Raw genomic sequence first — 15,724 nt, 5'->3', positions numbered from 1 at the left:
AAGTGAAATAAGTCAGACAGAGAAAAACAAATACTGTATGAGATCACTTATATGTGGAATCTAAAAAATAAAACAAACTAGTAAATATAACAAAAGGAGGCAGATTCACAGATAGCAGAGAACAAACTAGTGGTTACCAGTGGGGGAGGCGGGAGGGGTAGCATAAGGGTGGGAGAGTGGGAGATACAAATTATGGGTGTAAGACAGGCTCAAGGATGTATGTACAACACGGGGAATAGAGCCAATATTTTGTAATAACTGTAAATGGAGTATAATCTTTAAAAGTTGTATAAAAAATTAAAAATAATAAAAAGTTTGTGATTCCTTAAAACGACATTGTTGCCCATCCTACTATGTTTATTTTTTGTGTTTATCCCATAGTACCTCTGTCTACTTTAAGAAGTGTAATATACGTTTTCAGAGCTAGAACCATGTTTGCTAGACCTCGAGATACTTGAGGCTGCTTCCTGCCAAGTTATCCAAAGGCATCTCGAAGACAACATTAAAATACATAATTCAAAAAGCAAGTGAATGCGTGGACACAAGATATTACGTGATAGAATTAAATAGGTGATTGAATAAATACCTAAATCAGAGACTGAGCAACTTGGATAATCTAAACTTTTAATTACCTAAACAAATGCATGCTTTTAAGAGATTAGGCAATTATTTCGGCATCAGCTTGTTCACATCACTTAACTAAGTTGATTAACATTTCTAGGAAATATGAAATCATATCGATAATATTAGAAAAATTTGCATTTATCATAAAATCTATCCACAAGGAAATGTTTTTGGCAATGTACACTGCTATATCAAAGGTATCTGAATATTCATTTTTCTTAAAACTTAAATTATATTTTCAGTGCCCTGCAGGAAAACAATCCTATTGTCAATTATCTTAGAAAGGAGAAACTGTTATGAAGCAAATATTTTACTCCTTATCCCAATTTACCTTCCATTGTCTTAAAGTGAACTCTTCAGATGCCAGTCACATCCTGGCATGAAAAGCAATTTGCCCTTAGAAAAAGGAAATTATAAACTGAGCCCCTACAGACCCCAAAAACACTCTACCCAAGAGCAAACAACCTGAAGCTTATTCCCCATCCGGAAAACTGTTCATTCACATCCCCTCCCATTTCCTCAATACTGTGACCTTACCCCAGCTGGTGAGCTAGCCCCACAATCCATTTAGAATCCACCGCAGAAATAAAGTGCACACATACTGTGGCTGTAATTCAATTAATCTTCTCCTTGGGTTTCCTCTAGCTCCGTGCCAGGGTCATTTGTAAGGCCATCACTCACTCCAAACTGTTGCACCTGTGATGCTATGGAAACACCCCCTTCCTCCCTCCCCGTCTCTATCCTCCCAGGCACCGTGCCCTAATCACCTTTTTCCCAGGCACAAAAGCTTTCCTCTGCAAACGAGGAAGGCTAGAATTCCCCCAAGCATTGGCAAGGAAATATTTAAATGTAATCAGAGGATCTCCCTTTGTTTTATTTTTTTTTCCTGGGGAAATTAATCTCTCTAAGGTATTCGATGTATTCTTTTGCTCTTCCGTGAGGCCACATCATCACACAGTGCCCGAGTGGTCACAGCTTGCAAAGGCTAAATATTTTCTTCTCTTTTCACTGCGGACACAGATGATACGTGCCTGGTTCCCTCAAGCATTTCTAATTGAATACTTTGCTTCATGTAAACTGTTTTAAACTTGGCTGTGAGAAATGTGTGCTTGGGTACCCTACCCCTCCCCCAGCTAGAGCAAGCTTGAGAAACTTCTCAGCTCACTTCTCCCAAAACACTGCGAGTCTTGGGACCTTCCAATTTTACGGAGTTCCTAGTAGAAAAGCTAAACTCTGTTATATATTTTTATAAGTTTGGAAGTCAAACCAGCCTTCAGTTTCTGCTCTACCACTTTGGAGCTATGTGAGCTTAGACAAATTACTTGGCATTTCTGAATTTCAGGTTCATTATTTATAAAGTGGGGGATAACGTCCACTACATGGGTTTGCTGTGAGCATTAAATGGGATAATGGATGGATATAAGGTGTCTAACAATACCTGGCCCGTACTCTGCACTTAAAGGATGCGACAGCCCTCCTTCCCATATTGTTACTTAATTACTGGGTGTCCTCAAATTGTGATTAGATAGAGCAGGCAAAGATGCAGACAGATCTGACCCCATCACTCTCAAAACAACAAGAAGCAGACAGACCTGAGACTTCTGGGGGTCAAAGCTCTGGGACCGGGGGTCCTCAGGGCTCAGCCAGCATTGCAATCACCAGCAGAGCTATGAAAACACGGGCCACCGGGCCCCTGCTCCGGAGCCTCGGATTCAGAAGGCCTGGGCGGGCCTTTGAGAATCTGCATTTACAAGAAGTTCCCAGTGCTGCTGCTACTGGCTTAGCGACCGTATTTTGAGACCCATCGCTTTACAGGATGTGACAATAAGCAATTTGGGGGAAATAACTGACGTGATGGGATAAACAAATATCTCATGTTGGAAAGAGTCAGCGTTTTGGAGATTTGAGGGAGCCTTTGCCAGAGGAGATCCCCTGCTTCACAACAGTGCCCAGATTACCCAGGCAGAGCTCCCCGAGTGAAATACACTCTCCCAGCCCCAGCAGAGAGACAATGGTTTCGTTTTTCTTTTTTTTTTGGGGGGGGGTGCTGGTGGTTGGTGGGCGGGGTGTTGTTTTTCAGATGAGCATTGTTTATTTCCTCTTCCCTGCGTATTTTGGTCATTAGGGCCAAGGTTAAAGCTTACCATTAATCCCGCAAAGTGCTCTATACTCTGCTTTGATCATAAACAGAGGCTGACGACCATCACCTCCGACAACCTAGTGCGGCAGTGATGGTGGTGGGGCCCCAGGCAGGCCTCCCAGCTACCCAGCCGCTGGGAGAGAGCAGGGAAGCAGCGGGTGGAATCCCTGGGACAGCAGCTCTGGGGCTTCTACAGACTCTCAATTTAATCTGGGATTCTGTAAGGCAAATGCAACCATTTCCACTTTAAAAATGGAATGGAACAAAAAGATGCATGCACCCCAGTGTTTATAGCAGCACTATTTACAGTAGACAGCCAAAACGTGGAAGTAAGCTAAACGTCCATCGACAGAGGAATGGATAAAGAAGATGTGGTACATATAGACAATGGAATGTTAGCCATAAAAAGAATGAAATAATGCCCTTTGCAGAAACATGGATGGACCTAGAGATTGTCATACTAAGTGAAGTCAGTCAGACAAAGACTTATAAGTGATATAATATCACTTATATGTGGGATCTAAAAAGATGATACAAATGAACTTATCTACAAAACGGAAGTAGAGTCACAGATATAGAAAACAAACATGGTTACCGGGGGGAAGGGGGGGGATAAATTGGGAGATTGGGATTGACATACACACACTACTATATATAAAATAATCAACAAGGACCTACTGTATAGCACAGGGAACCCTACTCAGTACTCTGTAATGACCTATATGGGAAAAGAATCTAAAAAAGAGTGGATATAAGTATATGTATAACTGATTCATTCACTTTGCTGTATAGCAGAAACTATCACAACATTGTACATCAACTATACTCCAATAAAATTTTTTTAATAAAAATAAATAAAATGGAATAGAAATTAAAGCTCAGACAGCATAAGTCACCTTCCCATTTCCCGCATTATTAAGTGATGTAACCTGGTTTTTTCAGGTTTGACTCCCAAGGTTTTATTTCCACTTTGCCATTTCAGTAGCTTTTCTGTAAGATGAGGGGGACTGAACTCTGACTCTTCTTCCTTCTGGCCGGTTCATTCTGTGATTTACCAGCTTTCCTCTTCCAAATTTACAGTAAAAATTTTTTAAAAGTCCATACATTCCCAACACAGCAACATAAAGAGTGTCACCATTTTAAACTATCAAACATCATCTCAGAGTGTTTAATAACAACAGAATTTTTCCCACCTGTGCTTGGTCTTAAGCCTCTATCCTTCCCTCAGGTTGCTGAGAATGAACCAAAGGAACTTTTTGCCTCTAGGTTAGTTAATGACCTCTAAGGAAATGATGTGGGTTGTAAGTGGAGTTGTCAGAGTTAGCAAGTAAAAATACAAGACACCCAGTTAAATTTGGATTTCAGATGAATCACAAATAATTTCTAAGTATGTGTTTACCCCCATGCAATATGTGAAAGATAGTCATACTGGAAAATTCTTCTTTATCTGAAATTCAAGTTTAGCTGAGCATCCTGTATTTTATCTGCAACCTGCCATAAAGGCTTCCTCATTATGCTCTGTATTGTCAGAAGACAACATGTGAGATAAAAACAGGGGATGGAGGGAAGCCCCTTCCCCCTCTGAGAGCTGCTCCTTCCTTCTGCACGTCCCATGTGGTCAGGAGACATGTTAACTTCAGCTCCAACATAGGTTTCTAAATCATCACTCGCTTCCTGTCCGTTAACATTGTCAACCAGCAGAGACAACTTGTGACCTATTATCCTCCAGTCAAGCCCTTGCTTAGAGGTGCATCAGGAATGTTAGCTCGCTAAGTAAATTTGTGCATTTTAATACAGACTTGCTCTTCCCTAAGTCAAATCCTAACCGCCCCCCACTGTTACTACTTTATTTTTTAGCCATAGATGCCCTGACTTATTTTCCTCTTTCACTACATCACTATCAAATGACCAAAGTTTCCAATTTTTATCATTTTCCCCATCATCATCAATAAAGCAAAGATGTTAAAACACCTAAAACCATCAGATAACGCAAAAAATCAATTCCAAACAGGAGATCTGCTCTCAGGAAGCAGGTTGAGTGCTGAGGATATACAGATGAATAAAACACCTGCCAGGGACTGAATAGCCCCCCTCCTCATTCATATGTTGAAGCCCTAACCACCAATGTGATTGGATTTGGTACTTGGGGAACAATTAGATGCAGGTAATTCCCAATGAGGTAAATCTTCATGATGGGATTAGCACCCTTTTTAGAAAAGACACCAGAGAGCTTGCTCTGACTCTCCATCTCTCTTGCTATTGAGCCGAGCAAGAAGGCAGCTGTCTACAAACCAGAAAGAGAGCCCTCACCAGAACCCGGACCTCCAGCCTCCAGACCTGTGAGCAAACACATTTCTGTTGTTTAATCCACCCAGTCAGTAGTATTTTGTTGTGGCCACCTGAGCTACCTAATGTAATATCCTTTTGTGAACCCCTTTAAAATATGTAGGAGATTTAAAATCATTTGGAAAGTATCCATCAGTCCTCTTGTTGGTCCCTGATGCCCATTCAATGCACAGTTATCATTTTCTTGGAATTTCCTCCCCCTTCCAGAAAAGCAGATCCTGGAAACCATCTTAAGTGGCTTCTTTGTGTCCCCAGCAGCTTGGCCATGACTAGATGGACTGGGTGCACTCCTGATGTAAGTGGCATCCATCTTAACTCCACACCTGGAAATTTTGGGGTTGAAACCGAGAAACAGCAACTGAGCCTCTGAATGTGGTCAGAGCTAGGATGTGGAAACTAGAGTGCCGGGGAAGGAATTCATGCCCTCATTGTGCTAGAAACAGAAAACGTCAGTTACAGAGAAAAGGTGGAAGGAGACAGAAAGAAGAGAGGGTGGCTATTGTTTTTTTTTACTCATCCATCCATTCAAGATACATTTAAGTGCCTGCCACAGGTCAGACACAGCTCTAGACTCTAGGAACAGAGCAGTGACGAGACAGGTGCTGCCCAAGGCTAACAATAAATAGATAGAAGGAAGGAAAGAAGGGATCGAGGGAGAGAAGGAGGAAGGAAGAGAGGAAGAAAGGAAAGAAGGAAGGGAGGGAGGGAAGGAGGAAGGAAGGAAGGAAAGAAAGGATGGAGGGAGGGAAGGAGGGAAGGAAGGAAGGGAAGAAAGGATGGATGGAGGGAAGGAGGGAGGGAAGGAAGAAAGGAAGGAAGAAGGAAAGAATATGATATGTCAGATAACTGCTAAAAAGAAAAAGAAAAATCAAACAGAAATAAGCTCTAGAAACGTGTAGGAAAATTTCAAATAGAGTGGTCAGGAAGACCACTCGCTGAGAACAAGATGTTTCAGAAGAGACCTGAGAATGAAGCAGTGAATGCCTTAAGGGGAGATAATTTGACACTTTGGAGGTATTCTGAACTCAACCAGCTGAGACGGCCAACTTCATCATTTAAAGTCTAAAGTACCTTTGCAAACACCTTGCAGTAGGACATCCATCTCCTTTGCCTTTGGCAAGTATTCAGCAAAAACCCATTGTGTGTCTACTGTGTGAAGTCAAAACAGGCATCTAGATGGAGTGGATGTAACACCGTGACCTGGAGTGCTGATATCAAGGACAAGAAGAGGCAGAGTGACACATGGCAGAAGGAAGGGCTTTGGGTACCCAGTGCTGGGCACCAGGTCACAGCCCCCTACAGATGGTACAGAATCCATGTCCCAGTCCAGAACTATGCAGGACATGAGAAAAAGGGCTGCCACCACTCAAGCCTGCCCCTCAGAGAAGCAATATCCTGGGGGAAATGTCAACGTTCAGTTAAAAGATAGAAGTGGTCTAGAACCAAGGTCAGCAGAAGACACCATCTTGAAAGACCTTGTATGAATGGGTAGCTGAGAATGTTTCATGCTGCTAATGATCTAAAGATAAAATATATTTTGTGCTCTGCTTTATTTAAATAAAGATGCATTAAAAGAAAGCCTGCCTCTATTTGTAGATCAGACTATAATTCAACATAAAATACGTTTTTATGATGTCATGAAGTCAAAATAATTTGCATAAGCAGCAAGTAACATTTCCTTTAGATGAAAAAATAACGGATGGCAAACTTGAGTCTTCATGGGTTAGTAAGCAAATTACTGAGAGAAGAGAAGAGGGGGAGATAATGCAGTAAAGGAAAGCAAATAATGAGAAAGAGCGAATCATTTAGATGAGAGTGGAGGGGCGAGCCTGAAATTGAGGTACTAGGGCAGCTGCCAGCAGCCGGGCAGCCGGTCATGACTGTAGATGCTAAAGACGGAACAGTTCCCTTTCCTCTGGGTGTCTACCAGTCTCAGAAGCCACCACAAGCAAGTGATCCATCTGAATTATTATGCAGCATGCAGTATTTTCAATCATTTCAGGCTTCATTAGGTTACAGTATCACATAAGTCATATAATGCTGTGCTTGGGAGAAGTGGCTCATATTTGTTCCTTTTCTAGGAGTTAAAATATGGGTTTCTCCCCGTTCCTTTCAAATATGTAAATATCAAAGCTCAGATGACTTCACTTTATCCAATATATCCACATAGACCTTGGGCATAACTATCACTATATCACAGTGAGGTCAATATGAACCAATGGTGTAATCCCTCCAATCATGTTTTGCTCCAAATAATCTCAGGTTTAGGATGGAGTTGGGGGATGGGGGAAGGTTGCGGCACAGAATGAAAGGAGAGGACATTACTGGAATGAAGGAAAATTCAAGACTGGAGATGGCAGAATTGGGGGGAGGGAAGAATAGAGACCACCATCACACAAGAGTGTGACACCAATATGTGTCACATGGCTGATGCAGGCTGCTCCACCCCCCTCTAGTCAGAATGACCCACTGCAGGTGTTGTCACACCTGAGGATTTCAAAATGTCTCTCACATCCGTATAGTTAGTTTTCCTGCTTTTTCTTCCCTAGATGACCTGCCCTGTTGTGCACTCACAAACACTATCCCTCAAGATGCAGCTCAATCAACAACCCCCTAGAATTTTCTGATCATTTTCCTCCCTCCCCCAAAATGTAGAATTGACCCCCACCCCCGCTGTGCCAGTACACAGTCCTAACAAAACACCAGTTATATTTTACTAAACTCAGATGTCAATTCTCTTCCTACCAGATGGAAAGCTCCCTGAAGGCAGGAATGGTGTCATTCTCATTATGACATACTTAGCAAGATCTATCAACTAAAAGACAAGCAATTCAGTTATATTCAGTCTTAATTCTCATGATATCAACTGGGATCTTTTAGATAATTCTCTGATCAATAGAGAATTCAAGCTAAAACACGTGATGCCTTCTTTTCCAGCCGACAAACTGAGCTTTAACCTCCAAATGATCCCAAGCACCATACATATGGAAATATGCTGCTAACAAGCCAGATTCCAGCTACAGGAGGTCACCCTGGGCCTCTTCAGCCCTTTCTGGAAGAACAGCAGTAAAGCAAAGAATGTTCAACTTGTCAGTTACTTACACTTAAAAGATTGGAGGAGGGGCTCTGTGTGGTCAGAGAGCGAGCCCCTAGCTTTTCCGGGAGGAAATTCATTTCAAATCTTTATCTCCTTAATTCTGATCCCATTGTATCCACTAACTATTGGGTATTTCCATGTGGAAGCTCTGTAATTACTTCAAACACAGCAGTTCCAAATTCAAACCCATCATTGCCTCATTTAATCATCTCCTTCTACCAATAACCTCCACTTCTTGGACCACCTGGCTCAGACACTGGGATCACTGTTAACTTTCTCTTCTCCTTTACACTAGTCTCACACACTATCATGTTTATCTTGCATTTGCGTGAGGCATTCGAGTTTTTTTTAAACTGTCATATAAATTGCCTCATTTAATCCTTACAGTAAACCTGTTAGAAATAAGGAAAATGAACATTGGAAAAATTTATCAATATCACTAAGTTAGTAACAATGGCATATCTGAGATTCAAAACTTGCCTTCTGACTCCAAACTCAAGCCTCAGATGCAAGCACTAATAAGGCCTATTTCATTCTCTTTGAAACACCGATCTCGCCTGTAAACTCCTACTGCTATGCAACTACATCGGTGCTGGCTCTCAGATCCTCAAGCCTGGATCTCAACAGGTCTCCATGCATCAAAATTCACTCATCTCCATCCATCCTCTTAAAGGTAATGCCAAACTAATATGCCTCAAACACCACGTTTGTCATATCCATAACTACACAAAAGGTTTCAGCAGAATCCTATTGCCCTGAGAATAGGCTCCAAGGGAGAGCAGTGTTTGGAAATGGTACGAGGTAGGGAGAGGCACTCTCATATGCTTCTGGTGGTAATGGAGATGGGTATGACCTTTCTGGGAGAAATTTGGAAATATCCATCAACATGCAAAATACGAATACCCTATTCCTTAGCAAGTTTACTTTAAAGATTTATCTTATGGAAAACTTGCTTAAGAATACAAATATATATTACAATTCATGATTGTTGCAGAATGGTTTTTTTATGTAAAAGAAATTTTTAAATTAATTTTTATTGGAATATAGTTGACTTACAATGTTGTGTTAGTTTCTGCTGTACAACAAAGAGAATTAGATATACATAATACATATATCCACTCTTTTTTTAGATTCTATTCCCATATCAGAATTGTTTTTAACAGTTAAAAATTAGCAATGTAAATTTCCATCAACGGTGAAGTCATTATTTAAATAAGGTTTCATCTATACAATGGAATACAATGTAGTTACTTAAAAGACTGTTATAGATCTCCACGCATCTACATGACAACATGGTCTATATAAAGTGAAGTAGGCAATAAGAGAAGTGTATTATGACCCATTCCCTTGTGTTAAAAATACATGTATGTGTGTCTGAATAAGATATATGTATTGTGGTTATATTCATGTACATAATTTTCATTAAACTAGAAATCAATTACAGAAAGATAGCTGGAAAAAAAACAAATTTTTGCAAAATAAAGAATACACTTCTAAATAACCCATATGTCAAAAAGAATATATCAAGAGAAATAAAAATATTTTAAACTGAATGAAAATAAAAATGCAATACATGAAAATACATAGTTTTGCAGCTAAAGCAGAGATTAGAGAGAATTTTATAGCATCAAATACATATGTTTTTAAAAAAAGGTCTCAAATCAGTAACTAATCTTCTCCCTTAAGAAGCTAGAGAGAAAGCAAATTAAGAACAAGGAAATCAGAAGGAAGAAAATAATAAAGAAACAGATAGAAATCAATAAAATTGAAAAGAGGAAAACAATACAGGTAAGGAAACCAGAAGTTGATTATTTGAAAAGATTAATAAAATTGATAAACCTCTAGACAGACTGACAAAGAAAAACCAGAGAAGACCCAAATTACCAAATCAGGAATGAAAGAGAGGGCATCACTACAGACCTTGAGACAGTCAAAGGTTAATAAGGGAATACTACCAAAAACTTTATGCCCATAAATTCAACAACTTAAATGAAAAGGATCAATTCTTTGAAAGTCAAAAACCACCAAAATCACTCAAGGAGAAATAGATCATCTGAATATTCTTATATCTATTTAAGAACTTCAATTTGTAATTTAAAGCTTTCCAAAAAAAGAAATTTCTAAGCCCAGATAATTTCATTGGTGAATTGTACCAAACATTTAATGAGATGATAGTAACAATTCTGCATAACGTCTTCCAGTAAAAGGAAGACTTCCCAACTCAGTTTATAAAGCCATCATTACCCCGATACCAAAACCAGACCAAAGAATTATTTTTAAAAAGTATAGATTAATGTCCCTCATGAACATACATGCAAAATAGTCAACAGAATGTTATCAGTCAAAACAAGCAATATGTAAAAAGAATGATAAATATAAACTAAACAAGTTTTTCCCAGGAATACAAGGCTGCTTCAACATTAAAAATTAATATCCATGTAATTCATATTAGTCAAGAAAAAAGGCATATGATCATCTCAATAGATGTGGAAAAAAGCATTTGAAATCAATATCCATCCATTATAAAAACTCTAAGCTGGGAATAGAAGAGAATTTTTTAAACTTGATAAACAGAATCTATAAAAATCTACAGTTAACATTATACTTAGTCACAAAATACTGAATATACCCCCAAGATAGAGAACAAGACAAGAGTGTCCTTCCTCACTACTCCTACTGAATCTAGTACTAGAAGTGCTAGCCAGTGCAATAAGGGAAAAAAAAAAAAAAGGAATAAAACATTGAGATGCTAAAGGATAAAATAAGATTGTTTCTATTAGGAGACAACATGACTGTCTATAAAAAAAAAAAAAATTCCAAATAACCTACAAAACCTATTAGAATTAATGAGAGTTTATCTAAATCATAAGGTCAATATACAAAAAGAATTTGCATTTCTATATAATGGCAATGAATAATTAGAATTCAAATTTATTTTTTAAAGTGTCATATATAACCACCAAAAAGCAAAAAGGAAAAACAATACTAAGATATAAATCTAATAAAATATGTACAGAATCTATATGCTGAATACTATAAAATACTGATAAAATAAATCAAAGTAGACCTAAAAAAATGGAGTCCTAAAAATCTGTTCATGGACTGAAATACTCAGTATTATAATATTGTATTGAAATATTATATTATACTATAATATTATACAGTAATGTAATTATAATGCATTGCACTAGATTGCAAGTGAGTTTTAATTTTATTATAATTCAAAATATTATAATATTGTACAATATTGTTTCATAATGTTGGACTGTATTGTAAAGACAATATTGTGGAGACTCAAAATTAATCTATCAATTCATTACAGTCTCAATCAAAATCCATGCAAGATGGGTTTGTTTTTTCTTTTTCTTTTTTTTTTTCTTTTCTGGGGCAGTGGGGTGTAGAGATTGGCAAGTTGATTTTAAAATGTTTATGGAAAGAGAAAGGAACCAGAAGAGTCAAAGCAATTTGGAGAAAGAACAAAGTTGAGGACTCACACTACTCAATTTCAAGACTTATAAAGTGTCAAAAAAGAAACAACAGGCCCCGAATGGAGTCCCATGTGCTCAGCCCCACATCAGCAAACCAAGAGTTAACACCTAACCTAACTGCAGTTTCAGCCTCCCCTGGGGATGTGACCTTTAACCAATCAGTCGGGAATTAGCTGTTCAGCACTAGGGAGGTAATCTGCCTGATAGACCCTATCTTTCCCCAAAGGAAGGTAACCTTGCCTGAAACACTCTTTGCTAGAATAACTTCCTTGCCCCACCTTGTACTGCCTAGAAAAGTCTTCCATTTTGTACAGATCATCAGGGCTTCTCTCTATTTGCTGGGTGGGATGCTGCATGATTCATGAATCTTTGAATAAAGCCAATTAGATCTTCAAATTTACTCAGGTGAATTTTTTTTTAACAAAAGTGACAGTAATAAAGACAATATGGTAACAGTGAAAAGATAGACTCAGCAATCAGTAGAACAGAAGTCCAGAAATAGATCCACACAGATATAATCAACTATTTTTGAAATTAAAAAGTTAAAAAATACACTGAGAATCTACACTTAGTTTTACCTTAATATTCATTGGATTTCTGTACCAGCGCAACTGTCATAGTGATACGTACAGTTGTTCTGAGGAAAGCTTGTTTGATTTGGTAACAAGATTTTTCTATAGATTCTTCCTGAAACGTACAGGAAATATTTCCATTTCAAGGGAATTGGTAAAATGACCAGATTCAGAGAGAATGATACAGATTCTCTCCTAGAAACCTCCGGCACCTCAGAAGAGTAGATAAAACCTTGGGAAATCTTTCAAGAGTTTCCTAAAATTAGACTTTTTGAATGGCATACATGTTTTGGATATGGATTATTTGTGTTTCTTCTCAAAGGGTTTTTTGTTTGTTACATTAGGGAATTGAGGACAAGCTTCTTTTTTTTTTTTTTTTTTTTTGAGAAGTTACACTGTACCTTTACTATATAGCTTTCAACAACATCACTGGTGAGATTTTATAATTTTGATAAATGCATGGAAGTTGCAATATGCTTGATAAAGGTCCTTACAAGACAATATAATGGAATTATTAACATATTACAATGTCTATCTTGTACTTATGGGCATGTATGAGTACTATTGCAAATATTTTGGTATCCTGGGTACCTTTAGTGAACTCCTCAGCATATTCTGTAATTCCCAGGCTTAAGTTTCCTATGAATGTTCAAGATCATCTAGCAGCCATGACATGAAGGAAACACTATGACAGACAGTTAATAAAAATTATGCTAATGACTTTGCAGGGCCCAGTCTCTCTGGGTGGTCTTTTAGGTCTTTATTCTTACAGAACCCTTAGCTCACTTTCTTAAACATTTAAATCAGTTGCTATTGTAACTCTACAAAACCTGCACAAGAATTGGCATCTCTGAGCTGGTCTGCAGGTATTCTGGAGCATGGTTTTCTGATACTGAGCTGTCCCTGTTACACCATGCAGTGTAATGCATGAAATGACCAGCGTTTCTATTAAGTTACTCCCTTCATTACTCTCCCAGGTACTGGTGAGGGTCCCTAACCAAATCTCTCTCTGACTCTTCAAAATTTTATATTTGGTTCAGGGAAAAGATGAGGTTGGAAAATATCAATTTCACGTTCACATTTTAATGATCAGGCAAAGTAGCATTTTTTTTTTAATCTACAAAATTAGAAATGCCTATGCCTTATAAGTAGCAGTATTCTCATAAGGCTCTTAGTAGTGATTATGAGATATTTGCAATGAGAGGTGATGCTGGCACTATTTATAATTATAAATATATAAAATATTATAATTATGGAATTTTAATTTCAATTGTATCTTAAATATTTTAATGCCGTACCTTTGAGGGTTCCACACGAGTAAGTATCACAAAGGACTTCTTTTCAGTGATTACTGTTTTATCTCCTTTGGAGAGAAGATGTAAAAATTAATCTAGCAAACAGGATTAACCAGAATCACTGTAACCACACACAACACAAGCATTTTAAGCACAGAGTATCAACAGTTTCAGAGTAGAGATTTTATTCAATAGTTGGTTACATTTTTATTAAAGAATTTATACTTTCCATTTTCTTCAGATTTCCTTTGATCAGGATCCCATTCTTAATGCCAGAATACCCACTGTGATAGAGAAATGTAGATTTGGAGGAACAAACATGAGATAACTGTGCTTGTTTAGATGAAAAACACATCGGGGCGAATCACATCTTAAAATCTTCAAGTCTACAAGGTAGCAACTCAGAGGAACAATTCACTAACAGCATCATTGTTTCCAAAGTGTGTAACAATGATTCTTGAGACAGTAAGAATCTTAGAGGAAACAGTAGTCACTAATTTTGTCAAGGTAGGTCATACCCCATGCTGTCAGGTCTCCTGGAATATTTACCTAAATTCAAACCCAGAAGCTGTCCAGCAAAAGGGAGAAAGTCTGGCTTTATAGATGCAGACGACCATTGGCATTTACTTATGTTCAGAAAATAAACTCCCATCATGTCATACTGGGCAGGATATTCCCATTAATTCAACCCTAATTGTATTCAACCCACAAGTCAACTTTGTTTCATTCTCCACGTTTTTGTTTTTCATCTAAGTTAGAGCCTCTGTTCCCTGCGGTGTGGCAAACTCAGCGGTCTTACTGTCTCAAAATGGCCCCCTCTGATCCCCTCAGCTTCAGCAAGCACCTTGAACCCTTTCCCCAATGATCTGTCTTCAACAAATACATAATGCACGCTAAGAAGACCTTTTCCTTCTAATTTTTAAATCCACATTTATTTGAAGAAGTTTATGTATGCCTGTTTACCCTCAAATCACCAAGAGAATTGATGGCGGCAGTGATTTGATCACCAGGAAAGCTTTATAAGCCATTGATACATTTTCAGAAAACTTTTAAAGACATTTTTAATAGAGGAAATTGGGTTTCTTTTGACTGTAGCTAATGTGGAACTTCAAATTTCAGCTCAGCTGCATCTACGTGATTGAAACAACGTCTAAACTCGGAGACAAGCATTTATTTAACCCACAAGGCACTTTCTTTCCTCCATATTTTCTAATCAAATTTTAAAATGTTTCACAGAGATACGGTGGAAATACAATTTCCAGAGCAGCCCAATTTAGACATATGCAGACCTACAATACTCCTGCAGTGTGTATTTTTTTAATCGAAGTATAGTTGATTTACAGTGCTATGTTAGTTTCAGATGCCCAGAAAAGTGATCCAGATATATAGAGAGATATATAGATACATAAAGTATTCTTTTCCAGTAAGTATTTTAAATGTAGAAAAATCTGACCTCTGAACTACCAGTTCCAGTGAGAATTGTGAGATACCAAATACCAATCTCTGGTCTTTAAAATATAATTTTAGGTGAACTCAGTACTTAGGAAATATGAGTGAATTAAAGGAATTAACTCAAATGTATAAAGACGGTTGAAGACACCTTAATTAGAAATCACACATATGCGTCAGGTTCTCCATTTCTGAACTTTCTTAAAGAATCTACTGTTTTACCAGAGCTGAGGTGTTCTCCTTTTAATATAACAGCAAAATAACAATTCTGTATGTTCCCAGAGTAAAACACAGATTGTGCTGATACCATATTTACAACCACTGCTCCTCCATGTTATTCTTTCATCTCTTCCTCTGCTAGAGTCTTTCATCAGTCAGTCAGCGAAGGTCAGACTCACCTCGATGGCTCAGCACCCCAGTCTTCTTTCCATTCCATTTGGAGGCAAGAAATCTGAATCTTTACCGTGCTGACCTTATTGTTTTAGAAACTATTGATTGTGGCTATCAAGTCCCAACAGTTCACTGGCGTCAGTCTCTGGAAGAAGAAAGGCAGAAAGACAGCCACATTCCTCTCCCTTCTCCGACCGTACTGACCCCTTCATTAGTTAGGTCTGGGTGTAATTAGACTGTCTCACCGCAGGTGCAGCCCCTTGTCTCTCCCAGCCCTCCACTCTGCTTCACCTGGAATTTTGGCCATACATCAGAGGACACGT

Source organism: Physeter macrocephalus, chromosome 4, assembly GCF_002837175.3.
Source record: "Physeter macrocephalus isolate SW-GA chromosome 4, ASM283717v5, whole genome shotgun sequence".
NCBI lineage: Eukaryota > Metazoa > Chordata > Mammalia > Artiodactyla > Physeteridae > Physeter > Physeter macrocephalus.
The sequence above is the reverse complement of the archived record's forward strand: the minus strand, read 5'-3'. Positions refer to the sequence as shown.